Consider the following 21,779-nt stretch of genomic DNA (forward strand, 5'->3'; position numbering starts at 1 on the left):
GGCCTTTACCGCCTCGTTGGCTTTTCACTAATACGATGAGTTGCCAGGGATCCAGGGAGAGTGGGCAAAAGTAACACGTGGAAATGGAAATGGAAACGACAAATTCGAACCTTCTTTTGGGACAGTGAAGAGCATGAAACACAAGATAGAGTCAGGTCGGCAAAGCAGACCGTAATCCGGGAAGCCAGCAGCCCCACGGCCCACAGAAAGCGGAGGCGAGTAAGATGTGCTTCGCGGTTGGACAAAGCAATGAAAACTTTTAATGAGTAAATTATTTTATAGCCATGTGTCAGAAATTATCCTACAGATGGTAAAAAAAAAAATTATAACTGCCTACTAAAATAATTTTATTTAACAAAATTTCACTTTATGAGGCATATTTAAGACTAGTATAGCCTGATTTTGAAAAGTATATCTGTATATTTTTTTAGCAAACATGGATGCCGTTGAGCTGGGCCGTTAGAATTTCTCGCTGTCGTCCTGGAGCAGGGCTTGGCCAGCTCTGGGCTCAGGGCCAGGTCTGGTTTCTATCCGTTTCTGTAATCGGAGTTTTATTGGAGCTCGTTTTCGTACTGTCCATAGTTGCTTTCGCACGAAGACAGCAGAGCGGGGTAGTCACAGCGTGAATCGTGTGACCTGCAAAGCCTAAAATGTTTACTCTCTGGCTTTTACACAACAGTCTGCCGACACTTGCCCCGGAGGCCAGCCTGTGGCACGCCGTTGGGTCTCAGCCAGGCATCGTCTCGGCCAGGCTTGACTGCGACCCCGGGGGGCGGGAACTGTCCCCAGACCCGATTTGCGAGGGAGCCCGAAGCTCAGAGGCCGCGGCGGGCGGCGGGGAGCGGGAAGGCCGGGGGGCCCCCGCGGGGCTCCAGCCGCCGCCTCCGCTGCCGAGCGAGCGCCGCACAGCTCACTCCGAGCCGCTGTCCACGCGGGGAACAGGGAGGCAGAACGGCGGCCACATGGAGCTGCTGCGACTCGTAAGCGGGTGACGCGGGCGGAGGGCTGAGCCTGGGCCCCGCGGCCTGGACGGTGCCCCGAGCCTGGCCTCGCAGCGTCAGAGAAGTCGGGACGCTCGCGGCGAGGTCGCGGCCGGCAGCCGAGCCGGCGGCTCAGCGCGACGAGGCCGAGCCCGCAGCCCGAGCTCGCGACGCTGGGGGACGACCCCGAGCGCCCCGCACCGCCCCGCACTGCCGCCACACTCGAGCGCTTCGGCTTCCCGTCCTCGGGGACGCTCTGACCCAGAGCCGGTCAGCCCGCGGCAGCCAGGGCCTCGCTCTCGGGTCTCGCTCCCGGCCCTCGCCCGGCGCGTCCTGCGCGGCTCGGTCTCACCGCGATGTCGTTTCGCTCCAGACATTCTCTCCACTACGAGTCGGGGAGGGGAGCCGGGCAAAGTCCCAGACGGCCCCCGGGCCTTGTCACAGGAGGACGCGCCCTGGCCATCAAGCCTCCGCCGAGTGTGGGTGGGGCTCGTGACTACGATGGAACCTCACTCACACGGTTAGGGGAAGGGGTTTCGTAGAAGCGATCGAGGTCCCCGCCGGGCGACCTTGAATTAATCCTAGGAGATTGTCCTGAGTGGACTGGACCCCGGCAAATAAGTCCTTCATCAGAAGGAGATTTGGAGCGAGAGAGAGTTTGCTCCAGGACTCGAAGAAATGAGCTGCCACACTGTGAAAGGGTCTTCGAGAAGGTCCGTGCCGGGGCCACACAGTGGGACCCTAGCAGCCCCTAGTAGCTGAGGCCAGCCCCCGGCTGACAGCCAGCAAGACAGAGGGGACCTCAGGCCCGGAGCTGCGGGAAAATTAGCTGGCTCGCTCCACAGTCAGGCCTCCGATGAGAACTCAGCCCCCGCCGACCGGGGAGGCGTCCTGGCGAAGCCCCGAGGCACAGGGTCCTGCCAAGCTGCGCTCGGTCCTGACCCAGGTGGGTCGCGGGATCGCTGACGTGTGTTTTAAGCTGCTAAGTTTGTTGTGATTTACTGAATAGCAATAAAAGGCGCTCACACAAAGATAAGCTACAGTAAAATGATGAAACGTATTTTCAACAGCTCACTGGAGGGAAGGGGAAGAAAAATGGAAACTATTTGCTAAAATCTGACTCGCTGTGGTTTTCAGAAGGAGGCCCCCTGGCCGCTGCCCCTGTGTGCTTGTCCAGGAAGCGGCGGCCCTGGCAACTGGCACCAGGCTGCCCGGTCACACCGACCAGCGCGAGGCCCCCGTGGTGACAGCCAATTAATCTTCACCGGGTGCTTGTTTATGCAAGGCACGTTTTAAATAAGAACATGCTATTTTTATAGTAAGCCGTAAATTGTGACTGGAAAAGAAATGGCTAGCTTTCATTTATTATTATTGATTATAACAGAGTATATGGGAAACAGCAGTTCATAAATTGATTTCACAGAGTCTTTCAAACCAGGTGTGTTGAGTTTGGCTCAAGAGTGGAATTCTGGATGAAAACAATCTGTCAGGAGCAGGAGGGAGGAACAGTGGCCTCTTGTGAGCTGACCGTTCGGAAGCTGAATTTCGTAACCGAGATGGGAAATGTCCTGATGGTGGTGGCTGCCGCTCTGTGGCAACGACCTGGGTGAATCTTCAGGAAGGAAGGAGGAAGGGGCCGTGCAGCAGGCTGGCCGCGCCGGCCCGTGGGCTGGGCGGCACTGTACGGTCTCCTCTGCTGCCCTAAGAAATCACCGCGAACTTAGTGGCTTCGAAAAGGTAGGTTAAAGGCCTGGCAGCTGGGTTTGGGGGTCCAGGTCGTCCCCTCACATCCCTCTGCCCCTGGCTTCACTAGGCTGGAGTGAGGGCGTCCGCCGCCCAGGCTGTGATGGAGACGCTCAGGGAAAATCCTGCCCGCAAACTCGTTCGCGTCTTGGCAGATCCCGTTTCCTTTCGATTTTGGGACCCGGGTTCCCTTTTCCTCACGGGCATCCTCTGGGGCACGCCCTTAGCTCCTGGAGCCTCTCCCTGGTGGAGGACGGGGTCCCCTCCAGCCGAGAGCGGGTGGCGGCGCCCCAAACCCTCCTCACACGCGGACTCTCCCCGGCTTCCGCCGCCGCGTCTCTCTGAGTGCAGCCAGCAGGAGCGCCCCACTGGGAAGGGGCAGCGTGGTCACAACAGAGCCCGCAGATGACCCGCGGCCCCAACCCTAACGCGCACGGCCCGATTCCATCTGCAAAGTCTTTCATTTATTTGTTTGTTTCTTTTTTGCCATGCGACATAACAAAGATTGGGACGTGGGCGTCTTTGTGGTGACTTCTCAGCAAAGCAGTGGTCAGGGCCAGCACGAGGTTCCCAGAAATGGTCGCGCGACTTTACCTCTCTCTCGATGGAGCCGGAGGCAGGGGAGGCGGCATGCGCCCTCTCCGAGGAGGAAAGAAGGTGTAGCGCAAACCACGTGGTTTATCGTGTGGTGAGAGCCAAGGTTAGGTTCGGCTTCCGGCCTCGTGCACGTGGATCTTGGGAAAATGAGTCTCATGTTCTTTTGGATAACATGAGGGTAGCAAAACTTAATGGGTTATAATCTAAAGGATAATACAGTTTACTGACTTCTTGTGGGGATTAAATATGATAAGCCTCGTAAGAACTTCGCACGTAGTTGATGCTAAACACATGTTAGTCCCTTCTCATTCTCCCCTACTCTGTTTTTCCGGTATTGTTACAGGAATCTAATAGTTATTATTTTTTTTACGTTAAATAACATTTAGAAAAAATAATATAGAGGTCTGTATATTATCCACTACTCAGTTTCTACCTGGTGATTTTCAAAGGCTTTGCGTCTACCTATGAACACTAATAAATATACACATTTGAAATATTTGATAGCTAAGAATATGGACAAATAAAATGTTGTCCTTTGTACAAGTAAAGTATGTTAAAACAAATTGATGAATTGTAAGTAAATCATAGAAAAAGGAAGTTTGAGCATTTTTTTCTGTCTATGTATGGAATGGTTAAATGTGGTTGATTCTAACAGTTTACAGATGTGTAAAAGTTCATAAATAATTCACACAATAGGACAATTGAGAATAATTTGAAGTCTATTACATCAAGCACCATTGTTTGTTATAAATATCTACATGACATTGAAACTCCAATTTCTTCCACGACCAAGCATTAGAATTATTACTTGGCAATGAAGCCAGGGCCTCGGCGATGCTTGTTCAGGCAGGAGGTGCACGTGAGGAAGGGCGGCGTGGAGACCGATGCTCTCGGCGGCGGGGGCGGGGGAGGGGGGGCGCCTTTGCTCCCGGGGGCGTCCCGCGGAGCTCGACTCCCGAGTGCCTCTCCGATACCCGCCCTTCCCGCCGAAGCCGCTTCTCGCGCCTCTCTTCCCAGAAGCGCGGGCGAGTCCCGTTGCCCTGGCGCCCTCGCCGCACAGGGAAAAGCAGCGCCGGAACGTTCCTCGTTGTCCCCCGGGGGTTTTCCGTTTCCTCCGCTGGCCCGCGGACTCCTCGAGGGTCAAAGCCACTTGCGCTGCCGGCTACGGGTGGGTCTAGTTGGGTTTTCTGGCTTAGAACTGGCCCTCGGGAAAGCCACGCAGTGAAAGGCGCGGCAAGACGTGAGTTACGCGCGGAGGGTGGGAGAGGACGTGAGACTAGGAGGGTGACGAGAGCCAATGCGACAGCGGAGCGCGAGCTAACCCCCAGCAGAGAGTGATGAGCACGTCGCGGAGAAAGTAGGGGAAGTGCGTCTTTAATTTCGGATGTCGTAACCTGGCCTCCAGCTTTTTATTTTATTTTTGTTTTGTTTTTATTCAAATTCATCTATTGAATCTGGTATGCATACATATCACCATATTTTTTTTCAAAAATACTTTCAGTTGTCAAACAATTCAACATCAACAATAGTCCTAATAATTTGAAAAATAAGAAGAAGAATAGAAAGCAAAAAGCTAATGATCACAGCATAAAAGGTGTTTGTGCCAATGATTGGCTGATATGAGCTTGCGAGGTTGTGATCAGCATTTTGAAATGGAGAGCTAGACACCCAGTAGGGCATACACTTTCCCTGGACATCATTTTTTTAAAGAAAATGTAACAATCTTTCATAGAACAATTGTTCAGTGAGGCTGCTGGCCCTTGGCTCCGAAAGTGTGAAACCAGTAATTTCAGAAGTAAAAGCATTTCAGGTTCACCGTCCCGGTCAGAGGGAAGATGTGTTGGAACCTCTAGCCTGGGCCGCGTTAATGCTTGGTCCTAACTCAACGAGCTAATTCTACATAGACGATGAGGGAGACGCTAAATTAAGGTGATTCAGAACAAATGCCGAGAAAGGCACCCTTCACGAGAGCCTGTAAGATCATTTCTACTTCCTGAGGCTTTTCTAAGTAAACAACAGATGACAACCAGAAATAACCACCATTTCAATCAATTACAATCCGTCCTATATTATGCTCATTCGGTCAGTTTCAAGGACTCAGCATTAGCAAATGCCTAACTGTACATATCTTTTTCTAACTTATTATCCTGCCACTAATTCTGGACTCTTTCGTTGCACATAGTTTATAACATAATTCTTTACTTGCTTGCTTCACACTTCTTTATCATCTCAAAATTTAGGAGATTGAACATATTAAACCATAGTAAAAAGAAAAGCCTCAGATTTTTTTTATTATAATTCCCAGTTAAAAATATCTTCCACAAGCAAACATATTCAAGATGTTACTTAGCCTTCATAGAATATTAATGTATTTAAGATTAATCATTTAATAGGACCATCCAGAGGTTGGATAAGCTTATGGGCTTAATTTCTATTAAATATTTGAAGAGCTCATGTTCTGTGATAGCTAAATTCTTAATAAAGGCATTTGCATAAGAACACAGTATTCTTTCAGAACTCGACATGACTTCGGGCCTCATGGCCTGCGACTCATGGCAAGAGTTCAGGTTACTCATATAAAATTCACTTTCTATTATACAACTAGAATGGCCAGTTGATTTTCTAAAGCAAATCCTGGTCTTGAGTTTAGCAAGATTCACATTCACATGTGCCATAGAACAAACAAATAGTCTTCTCTACCACAATCAAAACGATTATGATTTCTGTAAGTGCACAGGAATGCAATCCCTCACCAGAGCCAGTGCGTGTTCAAACGACTTAATAACAGGATGGAATTATTCATTACATGGCACTTCCTGTCCCTATGTGCCAGATACTGCTAATGACAGAACACTAAGCAAAAACAAAAGCATGGCTCCTGCCTGCAAGAAATCTCACTGTTGACTAACACGAAAATAATCAATCACATCGCATGTGATACAGGTCGAAAGAGGTGTGTATAGAAATCTCTTTGGGAACTAGGTAAGGGAGGAATTTGTTCTGCCTGGGGAGGGAACAAGGCATTTTCAAAAACCGACAGTTCAAGGCTAACTCACAGGGAGGGAGAACAGAGTGTGGGTTGTAGATTTGCTTGTGCCTCTGACCTTCCATGCGACTTTGAGAAAGTAATGCAAATTTTTGGATTGTCACACAATTCTGTGTATGTTTGCTTTCTCCTTTGTCAAAATGGAATAATAAAACCAAGGTCACAAGATGCCAACTCAACTCACAGAGTTGATGCAAAGAAAACCATTGTTGAGAAATTGTTTTTGGAAACTCTGTCATAATACACCTGCAAAAGATTGGATTAGAAAGACAGGTTGAGGGCGCGTTTGGGGGACCCTTCATACCGCCTACAGAGTCAGTGTCTTGTCTCACGGGTGGTCTTTATTTTGTATTTTGTAGGTCATTTTTGAGATGGACAATGAATGTGAAAGTAAATGTGTAAAGGAAATTACAGTAAGGTGAGGAAAAAGGTCCAGTGATCAAATGAGGATTATTATAAAAGTATAGAGATAATAATTGCCTAAACTTGGGTAAGGACAGATGGAATGGGCAGGAGAGGTGAACAGACGCTAAACCGAGGCAGGAGAAGCTGTTAAAGCTGGAAACTGACTTGACGTGGGTGACAAGGAAGAGGGAGGAACCAAGATGACTATGTTTGTGGCCCAAGCGACATGAAGGCGATTAACCAAAGGGAGGCGCCTGAGATGTGTGGGGAGGATGAGTAACATGCTCGATGATATCTGGACCGTACGTGACGTGCATGGGGACAGGGCTTGCGGGGAGGGCAGGCGAAGGGACAGTTTGGAGATTCATCAACATACAGCTTCACATTAAAAATAAACATGAGCAACACTGGCAGGATGGGACTCAAACTCCTGTCCCCTGGCCATAATGGGGGAGCTTCACTATGGACCTCAAAGTCTCTCTGAATTTTTTCCCTTTTGAAGAAGTGATGTCTTTTTAAACTCTGCTTGCAATTACTAATATTAAACCGTCACTCGGTAAAGTGGTACTTCTTTGAGAAGAGGGAATTTCGTAATTCTAGAACACGGCTGAGATGTTTTACTTTGCAACAGTCTGTTGCCCGGGGAGCCTGTGTGAGCAGGAAGACTCCGGAAGAAATTGCACTGAGCCATCTTGAGGCTCGGGAGCATCATGGGAGCTGGACGACAGGAAGATGGGGAATTTGGGAGCAGGTGTGGCTGGCAGAGGTAGTGACCAGCAGCCACCCGGCCTCAGGGCAGAGGTTGTCAGATGCCATCAAAGCCCCAGGCACCACGTCTGAGGCATTCCTCTTGTCTTCCGGACAAGTTTTGCGGACGAGTGAAGCTGGAGGTCAGGCCTGGGAAAGACTGGGCATTTGAACAAACGACATTTAATCTCCAGGTACTGTGAACAGTATGGCCAGGAACTCGGCCCGGTCAGGCCGTGGGGCCTGTGTTTCAGGATCAGGGAGAAAAGGTCTGTTTATCACTTTTCGAAACCAAGACAACTGGTGCTGAGTCACAGAGAACCTCGCTTTCCACGCGAGGCGCGTCCCCGGTTAGAAGCTGTCATCCCCGGGGGCCTGTCAGTGACGGAGAGCGGAGGAGTGAAGTCCCGAGGGGCCGCGCGGCTCCGTCCAGCTCTGACCTTGCTCGTCACCCTTGGGCTGAAGTTCATGTTTGGGTCATAATGGGAAGGTAGGGTACCTAGGAAAGGTTAGGTTTTGTTTTTTTTTGTTTGTTTGTTTAAGGAAATAAAAGACAAAAAGCAGAGCCCCTAAAAGGAAGGAAAGCAGGCGGGGGGAGCACCGGACGACCGTCCCCGCGAGGCGCGCGCGACGGGGGTGGGGGGCGGGGGGGCGGGGCGCGGGCACGGACCTCTCGAGTGGCGTCGTCACCCAAAGGACGGAAGTGCGGAGGGGTCATTTTATTCTTTAAGGAAATGATAATAAACTTTATAAACTAATTTAAAAATAATTACAAGAGAACTTGCCATCAGGATTCCACTCTAATTTATAGTGACACATTATTATTATATGGTGACCCAAATATTTTAAGTATTTATTTTTTATAAAATGCTAATTAAAAAAAAATTTCTCGACTAGAGGTCCATAAATATATTACACATACATAGCATCTTACATTACATAATGTTTAAAATTTTGGCCCCTTACGAATGGTGAAGAGAAACGACTGAAAAATGTGGAGTTTTTTTTGTTTTTTTTGTTTTTTCTTTTTTTCTTTTTGCTTAGAATAGACAGGGATTAAACATCATTCCTAGAGACACAGAATACTTTTATTTTTTTAAATTTCGTGGTCTTCTCTGCCGTTCCATCATAGCAGGAAGCAGGTTTCAACTATAAGTGGCATCGCACTGAATACGGCAGGGCCAGAGGGAAGGGCTGCCAAACACCCGCCCCTGGGAAACGCCGGAATCAGCCTCTCCGTTTGTACTGAGCCTGGATCCCGCCCCGCATCTTACACTCCCGAGAGGGCCCATCAGACGTCCAAGGCTCTTAATGACGCCTCCTCCGTCACCCGAGACCCTTCGCGCGGACAGACAGGGTCCCTCACGTGACTGAGAGCCTGGGTGTTTGTTCCGAGCCGTGGGGGTGGGGGCGGGGGTGCTGGAGGTCGCCTCGTTTTGTAGCAAAGAGCATGAAAACAGAGACGTAGGTGTGAAAGGCACCTGAGCTCCGTGAGCCCCGAGCTGAGCTCAGACCATTAGAAACAATTAACTCTGTGTCCGTGCGAGGCCAGCAAGCAGACCCCTGCAGCTGCCACGCACGGGGACACCAGCCTGTCCTTTACTGGGGGAAGCTGGGGATCAGGCGAGGGGAGCGGCCGGAGCAGTGATCTGTCTTTTTTACATACGTATTCTTAAGCAGCGCACAGGAAACAGCGCCCGGCCAGTGCATTTCTCATCTGATCATCATCGCAGAGAGGATGCTCACTCCGACAGCGCGAAGATGGCTCCACTACGAATGATGGCTTTTGTGCGAAGGATGCACAGTGGTTGCTGGTGGGGAGCGGATGTTGGAGAGGGGACTTACTGCTGAGTTCCAAACCACCAAGCCGGGTCCGGGTGCTCATCTTTTTCTCAGCTCATCCATCGGAGCGCTGTTTGTAGGCGAAGACAGATCTGAGGGGTGCGGAGCACACGGGGCTTGCACGTCCGGCATCTGATCCGTGGACGCCTGATGCCGTCCCTCTGCCTTGCGATCGCTTTTATTTCCTCTACAGCTAATAATGTAATGCCGTTTAAACATGCTCGCACCCGAGGGTTTAATTAAACAGACAACACAAAACACAAAATGACGAATCGAACCCACCGAACAGTACAGCTTAATTAAATTATTACTGGAGAAAAACCAGGGAGTTACTTACATGGTGGGGAAAAAAATTTACAAAATGAAAAGCACTTGAAAAGAAGTCACTTAAAGACCCTCGTCTTACCAGAAAGAAATTGAGGCTCAGAGAAGCGGAGGGCCTTTCCCAGGTGAAGCGTCAATAAGTGGCGATTCGGCACGATAAACATTTATATGCCTTACGTGCTCTGTGCAGGACAAGGCGGTGTTCGGGGGCACAGAAGCTAAATGTCGCATGACGGTTCTTCGCGGGGTTCACGGTCCGGGTGATGCCAATTCACCCTAAAGATGAGGCGATGGGAGCCAGGGCTCCCCTGTTCTGCCGTGCGCTTCCCGCAGACGCTCCTCGGCCCCCGACTCTCATCCTGTCTGTTCCCGCGTATTTATTTTCATTAGTAAATATGTATCACCGGCTACTGAGACCAAGAAACTGAGCTGCACGATACGGAGAGTAGTACCAACACGAGGACCCCATGGTCCCTTTCCTGAAAGACCCTATAACCCAGCAGTTAGTGGCTGACACTATTGAAGGACAGATATGATGCAGAATAGAGGCTGTAGAAGGTTCTAGAAAGGCATGCATCAAACTCCAGAGCTTGAAAAGGAGACAAAGCTCCATGTGGTTGGAGAATGAGGGGTTTCTGTCGGACTGAATGGTACTTGGAACGGATATTGAAGGATGGAGAAAACAGCAAAGATCTGGAAAGTCCCCTGGCTGGGCAGAAGGAAGGACGTTTCATATGTGTGTGTGGGGGGGGGTGGGGAGTCACGGCTAGAGGATGTACAAAGTCACAGAGGCAGGGAGGGCCCAGGTATGGGCGGGGGACACCGGGTGGCCGTGCGTTGCGTGGAGGAAGGGGAGTCTGAGCGCTAGACGCACGTTCCCCGTGGCGGAATGCAAAGGCAGGACTGGGCCGTCGGGCTCCTTTTTAGAGAATAATGAGTTTTTGACCTTTTTTAAGCAGGAAGATTGATATTCTTAGCTTCGTGATTTAGGACTCAGGAATGTTCATTAGACCTGTAGGAAGGCCAAACTGGACCGAGGTGGAGCGTGGCTCTAGCCCTGGGTCACGGTCCCCACCTGCTCCTGCTCTCGCGTTCCTTGGGGTGGTCCGTTCAGCGTACCCCGAGAGCTGCAGTCTCGTGGCTGCAGGTGAAGCAGGTGCTTCAAACACAATTTAAGCCAAACCTCTCACATGAACAAGGAGCAAGTTGAGGCCGAGATAAGCGGTGTAGCTTTAAGCGGCTTTTCCTCTTGTATCTGCGAAAGGTAAGTTTTTGTACGTGTGCTCCGGCGACCTGCTCTGCCCATGGCGTGGCCGCGAGGACAGGGCTATCCCGTTCCTTTTCCTGGGAAAACTAATTTCCTGGTGCCACTTTGGCAGAAACGTGAATCTATTGCATATCCTGTGTGGATTTTAAAAATACGCTTAATTGCTGAGCGCTATCCGCCCATTTGGGCTCTCTGACAGACGCACTATCTCATCGCTTACCTACACACAGAGGAGATGAAGCCATTAAGCTAAGTGCGCTTGGTCAGCAGGCTGACCTCAAAACACCATTCGCCCTTTGTTTTCCTAAACTGCCCGTGGCGTAGGCATCCGCTTTAATACTTCTCCTTTACATTTTATCATTACGGAGAAAACTTGTGCTGTTATGCATCTTTGAGTAAAGAAACGTCGTCTAAAGCCCCATCCGCTACCCCGCCCCCCCCCCCAACAACCTACCTAAACTTCCGGTCTCCTGGCTGCGAAAGGAGGAGCCGTGTCTGTGCCGGAAGCAAACGTCGTGGAGTAGCGCACGTGACGGTTCTAAACGTTAAGGTCTCGAAGGCGAAGTGGGAACCTGCTCTCAGCTGCGCAGAGTCAACCAGCCGGGCGGGAGGAGGAAGGAAAGGCCGAGCGGCCAGTGCGGGAGGCAGCCGCCCGTCTTGGGCCCCGACTCCCCTCCCGCTAGCCCCCCTCTTCCTGGCCTAGCGTACCTTCCCCCCTCGTCTCTGCCAGGGGAGTCGGCGAGGGGCGAGGCCGGCCTGGACGGTGGGCGAACGATGCGCCTCGCGCGTCCGGCTCGACGGCGACGTGGGTCGCTGCATCTGCTGCGCGAGGCTAACGGGCCTCGCCGCGCCCGAACTGGGCCTGGGACGTCAGCCGGACTCGGGGTTGGAAACACGCCGAGGCGGACGCAGAAGGCGTCGGGGTCCCCGGCACCCACCGCCGGCGTCTTACCCCCATACGGCCAGCCCGGAGCTCTGCAGCCCCCCGACACGGCCAGCCCGGCTTCCTCGCCTCCCCCAGGCCAGGCGGGCTTCGCATGAAGGACTCGGTATTTTCCGTTCCTTCACCGGAGGACGAAAAGGGGAAGGAGAGGAAAACATTGTGCAAAAGCAGCACCTCGCCGCCGGGCCCGTCCCGGGGAAGGGGCGGGCGACGCGGGCGCTCGGAGCTCCGCGGAGTCGTCATTGAAACGCGCTTGACCGCTGACGGCTCGGATCTTTCTGCAGAGTTTGGGCAAGACGTAAGCGCGAACGTCGAGGACGGAGCTCGGGTCCGCTCCCGGCGCGCAGCTGCGACGTCGGCGCCGCGGTGAGGTGGGAGCCGCGAAGGGGTCGGGGCGCAGGCGGCGCGGGGTCCACGCCCGGCCTGGGTCAGGGACGAGCGGGGTCCTCGCCCGGCCCGGGTCAGGGACGAGCGGGGTCCACGCCCCGCCTGGGTCAGGGACGAGCCGGGTCCTCGCCCGGCCCGGGTCAGGGACGAGCCGGGTCCTCGCCCGGCCCGGGTCAGGGACGAGCGGGGTCCTCGCCCGGCCCGGGTCAGGGACGAGCGGGGTCCACGCCCGGCCCGGGTCAGGGACGAGCGGGGTCCTCGCCCGGCCTGGGTCAGGGCGCAGAGCGCGCGGCGGGGGCTTTCGCTGGGGCCGCGTTCCTTCGGGTTCTGTCCAGGGCGTTTCGTTTTATGTCGGTGTTTTTAGCTTAGTCGAGGGACCGCGTGAGTTGTCATGTTTTGGCTCTTAGTTGTTGCATACAAAAAAAAAGAAAAAACGGCTTAGAGAAGTGGAGTCCGCTTTCTCCAGACTCGGACTCAGCCTCCTTCTTCCTCAGATGTCCTTGGCGATAAGAAAGTCCATCGTAATTTTTATTTTCTGAAGTTCGAAAAAGGGTCAACATTGTGTTCTCAAAACCTGCAGCACACACCGTATCTGGGGGGAAAGTGGGGGCGGCTCAGGCGCGCTGAAGCTGGGTGGACCCCTTAGCCCACTCCCGGGAGCCGGCCAGCACCTGCGGGCGCCTCCGGCTCTCCTGCGAACCCCTGTACGCCGCGGCTGCTCGCCCCAAACGCCCCAGACGCCGGCGCGTCCCTCCCCAGCGGGTCCCTCCCCGGCGGGTCCCTTCCCGGCGCGTCCCTTCCCGGCGCGTCCCTCCCCGGTCCGCCTGCTGCGCGCGCGCACCAGCCGCATCCGCCACCGCCCAACGCGCTCGCGCCTGCGGCGCCGTCCCCGCCGCCTGCTCCTCCCCGGCAGTTGCGGCGATTTTGTGAAATAAACGCTCGGTGGTGCTTCCCGCCTCCTGTCGGCGTCCACCAGGATGAAGTCCCGACCCGGCGGCTCGCAGCGCCTCCCGCCTGGACCTGGCGCTTCACTGCGCTTGCGCGCGTCCTCCAACCCGCTCTTCCCCGCCTCCCGAGCCCACCGCCTACTTCACATCATTCTGCTTTTGTTTTTACTGTGTTTCCTATCTTCCTTGACTCAGGCGCTCTCGTCCCTTATCTATATAGGAAATATGTATTTGTCCGTTAAGTCCCAACTGTCAAGATGCGAAAGTGCCTTCCATCTTCAGTGGCAACTCGCGTCCAGTTAGCTCTATCGGCTGCCTCTCTGCAGGGTCAGGGGCAGCAGAGTGTGCGGTGGGGACCGGGCGCAGTCTCACTGACCTGGTCCGAGTCCCACCTCAGCCACTGCGCTAGTCAGACGGTCTTAGCAATTTCTTCCTTCTCTCCTGGTCTCGGTTTCTTCACCTACAAAGTGGAAATAATAATAATGATGGCCATTTCTAGGGTGCCGTGAGAATTAAATTGAGATAATACACGCAAAGCTTTCGGCTCGGTGCCTGGTACGATGCACATTCCTGGCAAACAGAACTCATTAGTATTACCTGTTTCTATTACTGTGTTTTTATTTCATATCATAAATGTGTAACGTGTCTCTTTCCCTTCTGGACTGTGCACTTTCTAAGGGAGGAGATGTAGCTTATTTATTTTTCCATCTCAAGTGCATGGCATGGGGCAAGTTATAAGCTGGTGTCAAGGTTATCAGATAAAGTGCTGGGTGCCTCGTTCAACTGAAAATTTAGATAATAAAAAAATACATTTTAGTATAAGTATATTCAAAATATTGCATGAAACATACTTTCACACCAAAAAGCATATTTTTAAATATGTGAAAATCAAATTTAATTAATAATGAGTATCAGTATTTATATTATCTCCACCTAGCAGCCCTAATTGATGTCCATAGTCTCAATTGCTTCCCTTGTCAATTTTTTGAGGTCAGGATTCATAAGACTCTCATGATGATGTCAAGTGTCTACTTACGACAATAATGTGACATCAACTCTTTTTCTGCGTGGCCGTCCTTAAGGTCATCGGTGCCTCACGGAAGAGCTCATCTTTGCGAAACTAGCACAAACGAAGGAACGAGGAAGAACACGTCTGTCGTGGGCGGACGCTCCCCTTCGCCGAGGCGGAAGGGCGAAGCATCATTCCACCGGACGTCGGTTTTCTCACCTGGAGATGGTGATGATCGTAACACCTGCAACATACTTTAACATCGGTAAAGCAGTCAAATCGACACAAATGATGATGAGAAGAGAGAAAGAAACACGCACACGCAGAATGTGTTCTCGTCTCGGAACCTGACGCTTGTTTGTGACGAATCCCCCTTGCCGACACGTGTGGGTGCTCATACTTAGATTTTCCACATCGATAAGAGTTTATTATCACCGAGAAAATACTCGCTGTGGTGTGGCGGTCATAAATAGCACCGGTCATGGCATTTGAGAGACGACGTGGAATTATGAAGAGATGAGGACAAACATCAAGGTCAACGGGTCTAAACTCTAGTGTGCCCCTTCTGGTAAGTGAGGTTTCGGCAAAGCCTCTTGCCATGCGATTCTCACTCCCTCCATCTGCAAAGTGGAGGTAGTAATATGACCTCACAGTGTTGTGGGGAATTGAATTTTTTAGAATTAGAATGTGGAAAGTGTCTACGACGATGCCTGGTCTTGTGCAGATACCAGCACCTGATCCATTCTCTCTAAAGTTCAAGGACATAGGTCGATCGTTTTCACTTTCTATTCCTGAATAATGAATCGCCACAAATGTAGTGGCTTAAAATCAAACTCACGTGCTCGCTCCCAGTTTTACAGTCCAGAGTCCAGCACGCCGTGGCCACGTGCTCTCACGAGGCTATGAGATGCGGAAGTCGGGTGTCAGCCAGGCTGCGTTCCTGTCTGGAGACTCCGGAGAGAAATCCACTTGCAGATTCACTTTTGTTGGAAGAACTTGCTCTCTCAGATATGTGGGATTGAGGTACCCGCCTTCTTCGTGTTTGCCCACCGGAGACCTTTCTCGGTCCCTAGATGCCATCTGCACTCCTTGTCACTGGCCCCTTCCAGCTTCGAGGCAGCAGGGGAACGTCAGGTCTTTACTGCAGTTTGAGTCTCTGACTTCATTTTCTGGACCAGCCAAAGAAAATTGGGATGAGGTCAGACTGGCCCAGATGATCACTCTGCCTTAAGGTAAACGGTGCCACGTAGCCCGACCTGGCCATGGGCGTTGGGGCGGCTTGGTGGTCACCTTAGAATTCCGCCAGCCACGGTGGCGGTTTTAACCTTGCTCCTGTTCATCAGCGCGAAACCATCATCTGCGTAGTCAAAAACTTTCTCACAAGTTTAAAAATGTACTTTGGAAAACTAGAACATGGAAAATCTTTTTAAAAAGATCTTTATCCCCCCCCTCCCCAGCATCTTCCTGAAACAGCCAGCGAGGAGAGACACATCCCCCTACACAAAACCTACACAAGAATATCAAAATCTGTTTGATAATGAATTTAAATTAAAAAAAAAATCCATACGCTAAAATCATTTTTATTTTTAATTTTCCCCTCTTTTTTCAAATTCATGGACATAATGTTTCTTATTGCAACTCAGAAACATCCCAAAATAGCTGCCAAAATCTTACAAATAAACATAAAACCAAGGCTTTTGCAGTACGAAAATAGTCCTCACTTCTGCTCTAAAGGTTGGTTGCCCCTTCTACATCTTAGTTAGGGCTGGCGTGCCGTCGGCAGCTAAGGCATGCAGCCACATTTAAATAAGACCAACTTTTCTATCTGGAAAAATTCATACGTGTTGGAGTTTGTGCCTTCACTCTCAAATATATATGTGCATTAATTAAAAAAAAAAGACAACTAGAAAATTGGATGGAATGAACTCACCTACAACTAACACAAAATGATTTAAATCATAAATTAGTACCGAAGAAGTTTGCCATGATTAATATTACTTCACAAAGTACCAATAGAAATAATTACTCTCTTACTTAAATTTACCCCATAGTTAAAGAAGGGGCTTTCTTTGTCAGAACTAGCTTGTACGATCCACGCTGTGAGGTGCCGGTCCTCTTTCTTTGAGATGCTGGAATTCTAATCTTCTGAGAAGAAAAGGCAGGCATTCTGTTACTAAGTCATAATAATCAATCTCTGGGATGTCTATCTTGATTGTAATTTTGGCTCTACCATTTTTCTGTTGTGTAATAGAAGAATATCCCAATTTTGATTTGAGTAAAACATTAAAAATGAATTCGACCTGCAGTTAAATTAATGGCATTTTGTATGATAGGGTAAACCGATTTTCAGTCCTTATACTTTATAAAATGGAAGGCAGAATACTAAACATCTGGTTTTCCTTATATATATGCTGAGCTCGGTCCTGGACTCGGTCAGTAGATTGACCAGGGAGGCTGATGGCCTGGCACACTCGTGGCCGTGTGGAACTGAGAGGTGGGTACCACTGGGAACCAGTTCTCCATGAATCTCTAACATGTCTACACATTTCCTGAGCAAGGAACCGATTGCCCTTTGTTCCCGAATACCTTCCCCATATCACTGGGACACAGAGACGGGACGGCCAGCCACGCTTCCTGCCTGCGTAAAACGCTCGGGTTCCCTGAGCTCAGAGCTCCTTTCCAACAATGGAAACCACTGCTTATTCAGGTGTCTTACCTTATTTTATTTACTCGTTTGTTTGTTTATTTGTGTATTTATATTCTTCACCTCCCTGTAAGAATTGCAGCGTGAGGAAGGAACTGCCTCAAAATGCCAATTCTCCAGTACAGAGAACTTTGTGCTTAACAAACTGCCCTTCACCTCTGACTCGGGCACAATGTCCCCTCTTCCAGCATGCAGGACACTGTGGGACGCCAACACGGTCGTCTATAAGGAGGGTTACCCCAGATGTCAGGCGACAGCTGCTCACCGTTCAGACGAAAATGCACGTGGAGTATGAATGAAGTCTCTTCGCATTTGACTAGCTCTGAATTTAATCGTTTTTATCTCATCTTCACATTCTTCTCAATGGTAGTAGCGTTGTGCTTTGAAGAAACAAAACACACAGTAAAAATCACAGAGAGCTCATAATTATATCTAATGACAAACATTTAAGAAAGACAAAACCCAAATTACGATGCTTTCTTAACAAACAAAGAAGATCACAGAGGCGCATCTTTTCAATCCCCTAAGCATACTGCAGAGGGTCACCACAAAAATTCTAGAAGAAAGAAACGTTATTATCAAGTTAACAGTTCCTCAAGTCACAACTGACTTTTTCTAATTTGTAGACATTAGTTCTTAGAGACATTTTAGATTCACAGAGAAATTGAGCAGGAAGGACAGAGAGCCCCTAAATACTCTCCCACATAACCGCCCTGGCCTACACTTTCCCCCGTTACCAACAATGTGTATTGTAGAGCACATTTGTTATACGTGATGAGCCAATATTGATGCCTTATTACTAAATCCCATAATTTACACTAGGGTTTCCTCTTTGTGTTTTACATTCTGTGGGGTGACCAAGTCACGTAAGGTCAGGTATCCGTCATTATGGTGTCACACAGAATAGTTTCACTGCACTAAAAATCTTCTGCGCTACACTGATTCGTCCGTCTCCCTCCTCATTCCTCCAGCTCCTGATCTCTTTACCGTCTCTAGCTTGGTCTTTTCACAACGTCATATAGTCGGAATCATACAGTATTTAGCCTTTTAATACTGGCTTTTTTCACTTAGCAATGAGCATTTAAATTTCTTCTGTGTCTTTTAATAGCTTGATAGCCATTATATTATTTCACTTTCTTAATAATGTTCTTTCACACATAAAAGTTTTTAATTTTAATGAAGTACAATTTATGTAGGTTTTTTTTCTTTTGTTGTTTGTGCTTCGGGTGCCATATCTAAGAATCCATGAAACTTGAATCCTGCCAAATTCAAGTTATAAAGATTTAACTCCTAAGAGTTTCATAGTTTTAGCTCTTATGTTTAGGCCGATGGTCCATTCTGAGTTATTTCGCGAACATGGTGCGAGGAAAGGGTCTGAATTCATTCTTTGCATGTGGAATTTGCCATTCCAGCACCATTGCTGAGAAGACTATTTTCCCCCATTCAATGGACTCGGAGATCTTATGGAAAAGCAATTGGCCATAGATGTATGAGCTTATTTTTAAGCTCTCAATTCTATTCCCTTTATCTCAATGTCTACCTTTATGCCTGCACCAGTTCGTCTTGCTTATTGCACCTTCATAGTAAGTCTTAAAATCAGGAAGTGGAAATCGTCCACTTTGGGAGATATTACATATAAAACTCCTGTGTATCCACATACAAGTGGATATTCCACATACAAGTCTTCGTGTGGGCATATGTGTTCATTCATCTTGGGTAAAACCTAGGAGTTGAAGAGCTCAGTCATATGGTAGGTGTATATATATATATACACCTTCTTAAAAGAAAAGAACTACTAAATAGTTCTCCAGGTTGTTATACCATTTTATGATCACAGAAGGGTTTGGAAATTTCAACTATTCTACATTCTCATCATTGCTTGGTGCGATCAGTCTTTTTAATAGTAGATGTATTTCTAGGTGTGTATAGGCGTGTTGTGTGATTTGATTTTAATTTGGATTTCCCTAATGATTAGTTATACTTAGCACCCTTTAATGTTATTTGCTATCTTTATATCTTTTTCAATGAAGTAGTTCTTCAAATTTTTTGCCAATTTATTTTTGAATTCTTTTTTCTTATTACCAAATTGTAAAAGTCTTTCATATATTCTGGATATATTTCTTGTATCTAATGTGCAATTTATAAATGTTTTCTCTCTGTGCAGTTCTTAATTTTGGTGAAGGCTGATTGGCATTTTTTTGTGGAGTATGCTTTTGGTGTTATATATAAGAAAACTTTAACTCAAAGTAACAAATTTTCTCTTGTTCTTTTTATTTTGATGTTTTATGGTATAAATTTAACCATTAGTTATATAATTCATTTGAAGTTAGATCTTTATTTTTTAGAGGTATGGATCACTTTTTCTTTTTTTCTTTTGTTGTTTTGCACGAGGATCTACAATTATTCTAACATCAAAAACATATGGTTTTGTTTCTGGTGTCTTTTTTTTTTTCTTTTGGTTTTTATCATTGGGTTTTATGGCTTGGAATGTCTAGACATTCTTATTTAGTGCTAGACATTGTCTATAAGAAAGTAATAGATGCATCAGATAACGTAAATTTTCACCACAAAACGGTTACCATGTTTTTCAGTGGATGTAAAAAGTGGGAGTTGATCATCTTACTCCACCTAGGCATTGAATCAAGTCTAGATTCAGTTTCCATTTAGGTAAGAATTGATTTATCCATGTTTCGCACCTGCTCCTAATGCAACATCCTCTGGAGCTTTCAACTGAGAGCTTTGTGTGTTCACCAGGGCCCTAACCGCTGATGGATCTTAACCTCTAATCCTTGTCAGCATTTAGAAACTTCCAGATGCTCCCAGCTTGTATTTGTTAGCTTTCTACCACAAGCCGCTTCGCGATTTAGTGACCATCTTCACGGGTAAGCTGGCTGCCCGTGCTCGTCATTTCTGGATTGCCTTCTGCTCACCCAGCTCTGGTCCCTTAGGTCTTTGGCATGACCCTCCCGCCCCACAGGGCCACCAGGTCATTTTAACCCTACATCCCAGAGCAGCCTGAATGCATAGCTCTTGCCCATGCCCAGGATCAGCAAATAAACGTCCCCGGGAGGAAAGTGGCTTTACAACATCAGTTTCCCCACCTGAGTTTATTCTTTTGGAGTTTTTCTTCCTTCTCCAGTCTTTTTTTTTTTTTTTTTTGGCTTAGTTCTCTGATGCATGATGCATAGAGTAGCCAAATGTCTCATTATTCATTTAACATTGTCAATTCTCATTTAAACTCAAACTTCTTTAATGTTTCTCAATGGGAGTATTAGTTTCTTCCAAACTACTAAATTGAATTCAAAAGCAAGTTTTATGTAGCCTCTCATTTTTGCCTTTGTAGGTTAATGTTAATATATTTTTAATTGTTTTTGCTGTTGTCTTTATTTGTATTTATTGTTGTTTTACTTTCTAGGAGATTTATTCTATATTATCTTCCATTACTATATAAATGCATGTGTGTTTTTTTATTCTTGCTTGTTCAAAGTTTAAATATATCCAGTCATAAATTTGTGGGTACAGTATATTCTCTTCTCATAGATGCGATATATTATATTGTCCTCTGAGAATATTGTAGCCTGTCTGATATGTGACGTAAGTCATCTCCATTTCCCTGAATCATCTCTATTTCCCGAGTTCCACTTTCCACCCCTTATTTAAGATTGCTGTGTTTCAGGCAGAGGGCAGGCGTCAGGGGGTAAACTTGCAATGCCAACGTGAACGAACCTCTTCATTTTATTATGAATCAATGCAGTCTTACCGGCCTCTTTGCTTTTCTGCTGGCAAAGAAACTTTCCATAATTACGACGGAAGTCTCAGTAGCCAGGTGTACAGATCTCCACATGGGACGGGCAGGGAAGGAGGAAACACAGGCGTAGGTGTTCGTTACACTTTTTTCCTGACTCTTTCTGACATATGTCACCTGTTTACCCCTAGCATTTTATTACGTGAGGAAATCAAAGGGCTTTAAGGGTCTTTACATGCCCTCCACTCCCCGGCGAGCCTGCCTCACTCACAGGTAGAGTCCAAGAGATGTCAGTTCAACTGAATTCCTGCTGGAATTGTGGGGTAACACGCATTCAGGAGCGAAACTGCCATAAGCTTTATAAAGACCTGACGCCAACAGCTAAGGTAGACGTCACGTGACATTGAAGTTGAATGAGAAACAATGATGCTCTAAGAAATCACGTTTCCATGAAGGTATACAATTTTATTATCCTACTGAACCATTTCAACTTTTCCTTATAAATTAGAAATTTCAAAGTCGACAGAATGAGAGTGGGTTGGAAATGGTTATAGCCACTCTGTCCAGTGTACACAGCTCGGACTTATTTGTTAATGAGTCACAGTGAGTTGATTTCTTTTCTTCTTCCTTTGGACTGGAGTTGTCTTTAATCGGTGTGGCGTATTCTTGTACCGCCTTTGCCTTTCTTTCTTTTTTTCCTTCTTTCTTCCTTTCTTTCTTCTTTTTGGGCTGGTCAAGATGTCGTCAAGCTAATTTTGAATATAAAAAGGGGGAGGGATGGGAACGGGAGCCTGTCGGCTCTTAATTTTGCATTAGTTTTTCAGGTTATTCCAGCTCCTTAATTTTATGACTTTATTTACTGACTATTAGAGTGAAAAAGCAATCAAAACCAAATTGCCTAGCTTGCACCTGCACAGGGCTGGAAGTGATTTATGGCATCGGCGCTGTCAGGCTGTTCCTTTGGATGTGCCCTGTGCTTTGGCAATCACCGCCTCCCCTGGGCTCCAGGTAGCCAGCCTGCGTGTTGATTGAGGGCTGCTGGGAGCAACCTTGCCACACATCGCCCTGCTCCAGCTCACCACCGAGATGGAGG

The 21,779-nt window shown here is 48.2% G+C and overlaps 1 long non-coding RNA gene across 1 annotated transcript; it reads right to left on the reverse strand.

Annotated features, from left to right (window-relative positions):
- Positions 1–12,537: 12,537 nt before the first annotated feature.
- LOC118605380 lies at positions 12,538–14,003 on the reverse strand. Its single transcript, XR_004952113.1, has 3 exons — positions 13,826–14,003; positions 13,605–13,688; positions 12,538–12,873 (listed from the first exon to the last, which is right to left on the reverse strand). It is a non-coding gene; the product is annotated as an uncharacterized LOC118605380 (long non-coding RNA).
- Between the last annotated feature and the right edge of the window lie 7,776 nt (positions 14,004–21,779).

Source organism: Rousettus aegyptiacus, unplaced genomic scaffold (genome assembly GCF_014176215.1).
Source record: "Rousettus aegyptiacus isolate mRouAeg1 unplaced genomic scaffold, mRouAeg1.p scaffold_m13_p_7, whole genome shotgun sequence".
Taxonomy (NCBI): domain Eukaryota; kingdom Metazoa; phylum Chordata; class Mammalia; order Chiroptera; family Pteropodidae; genus Rousettus; species Rousettus aegyptiacus.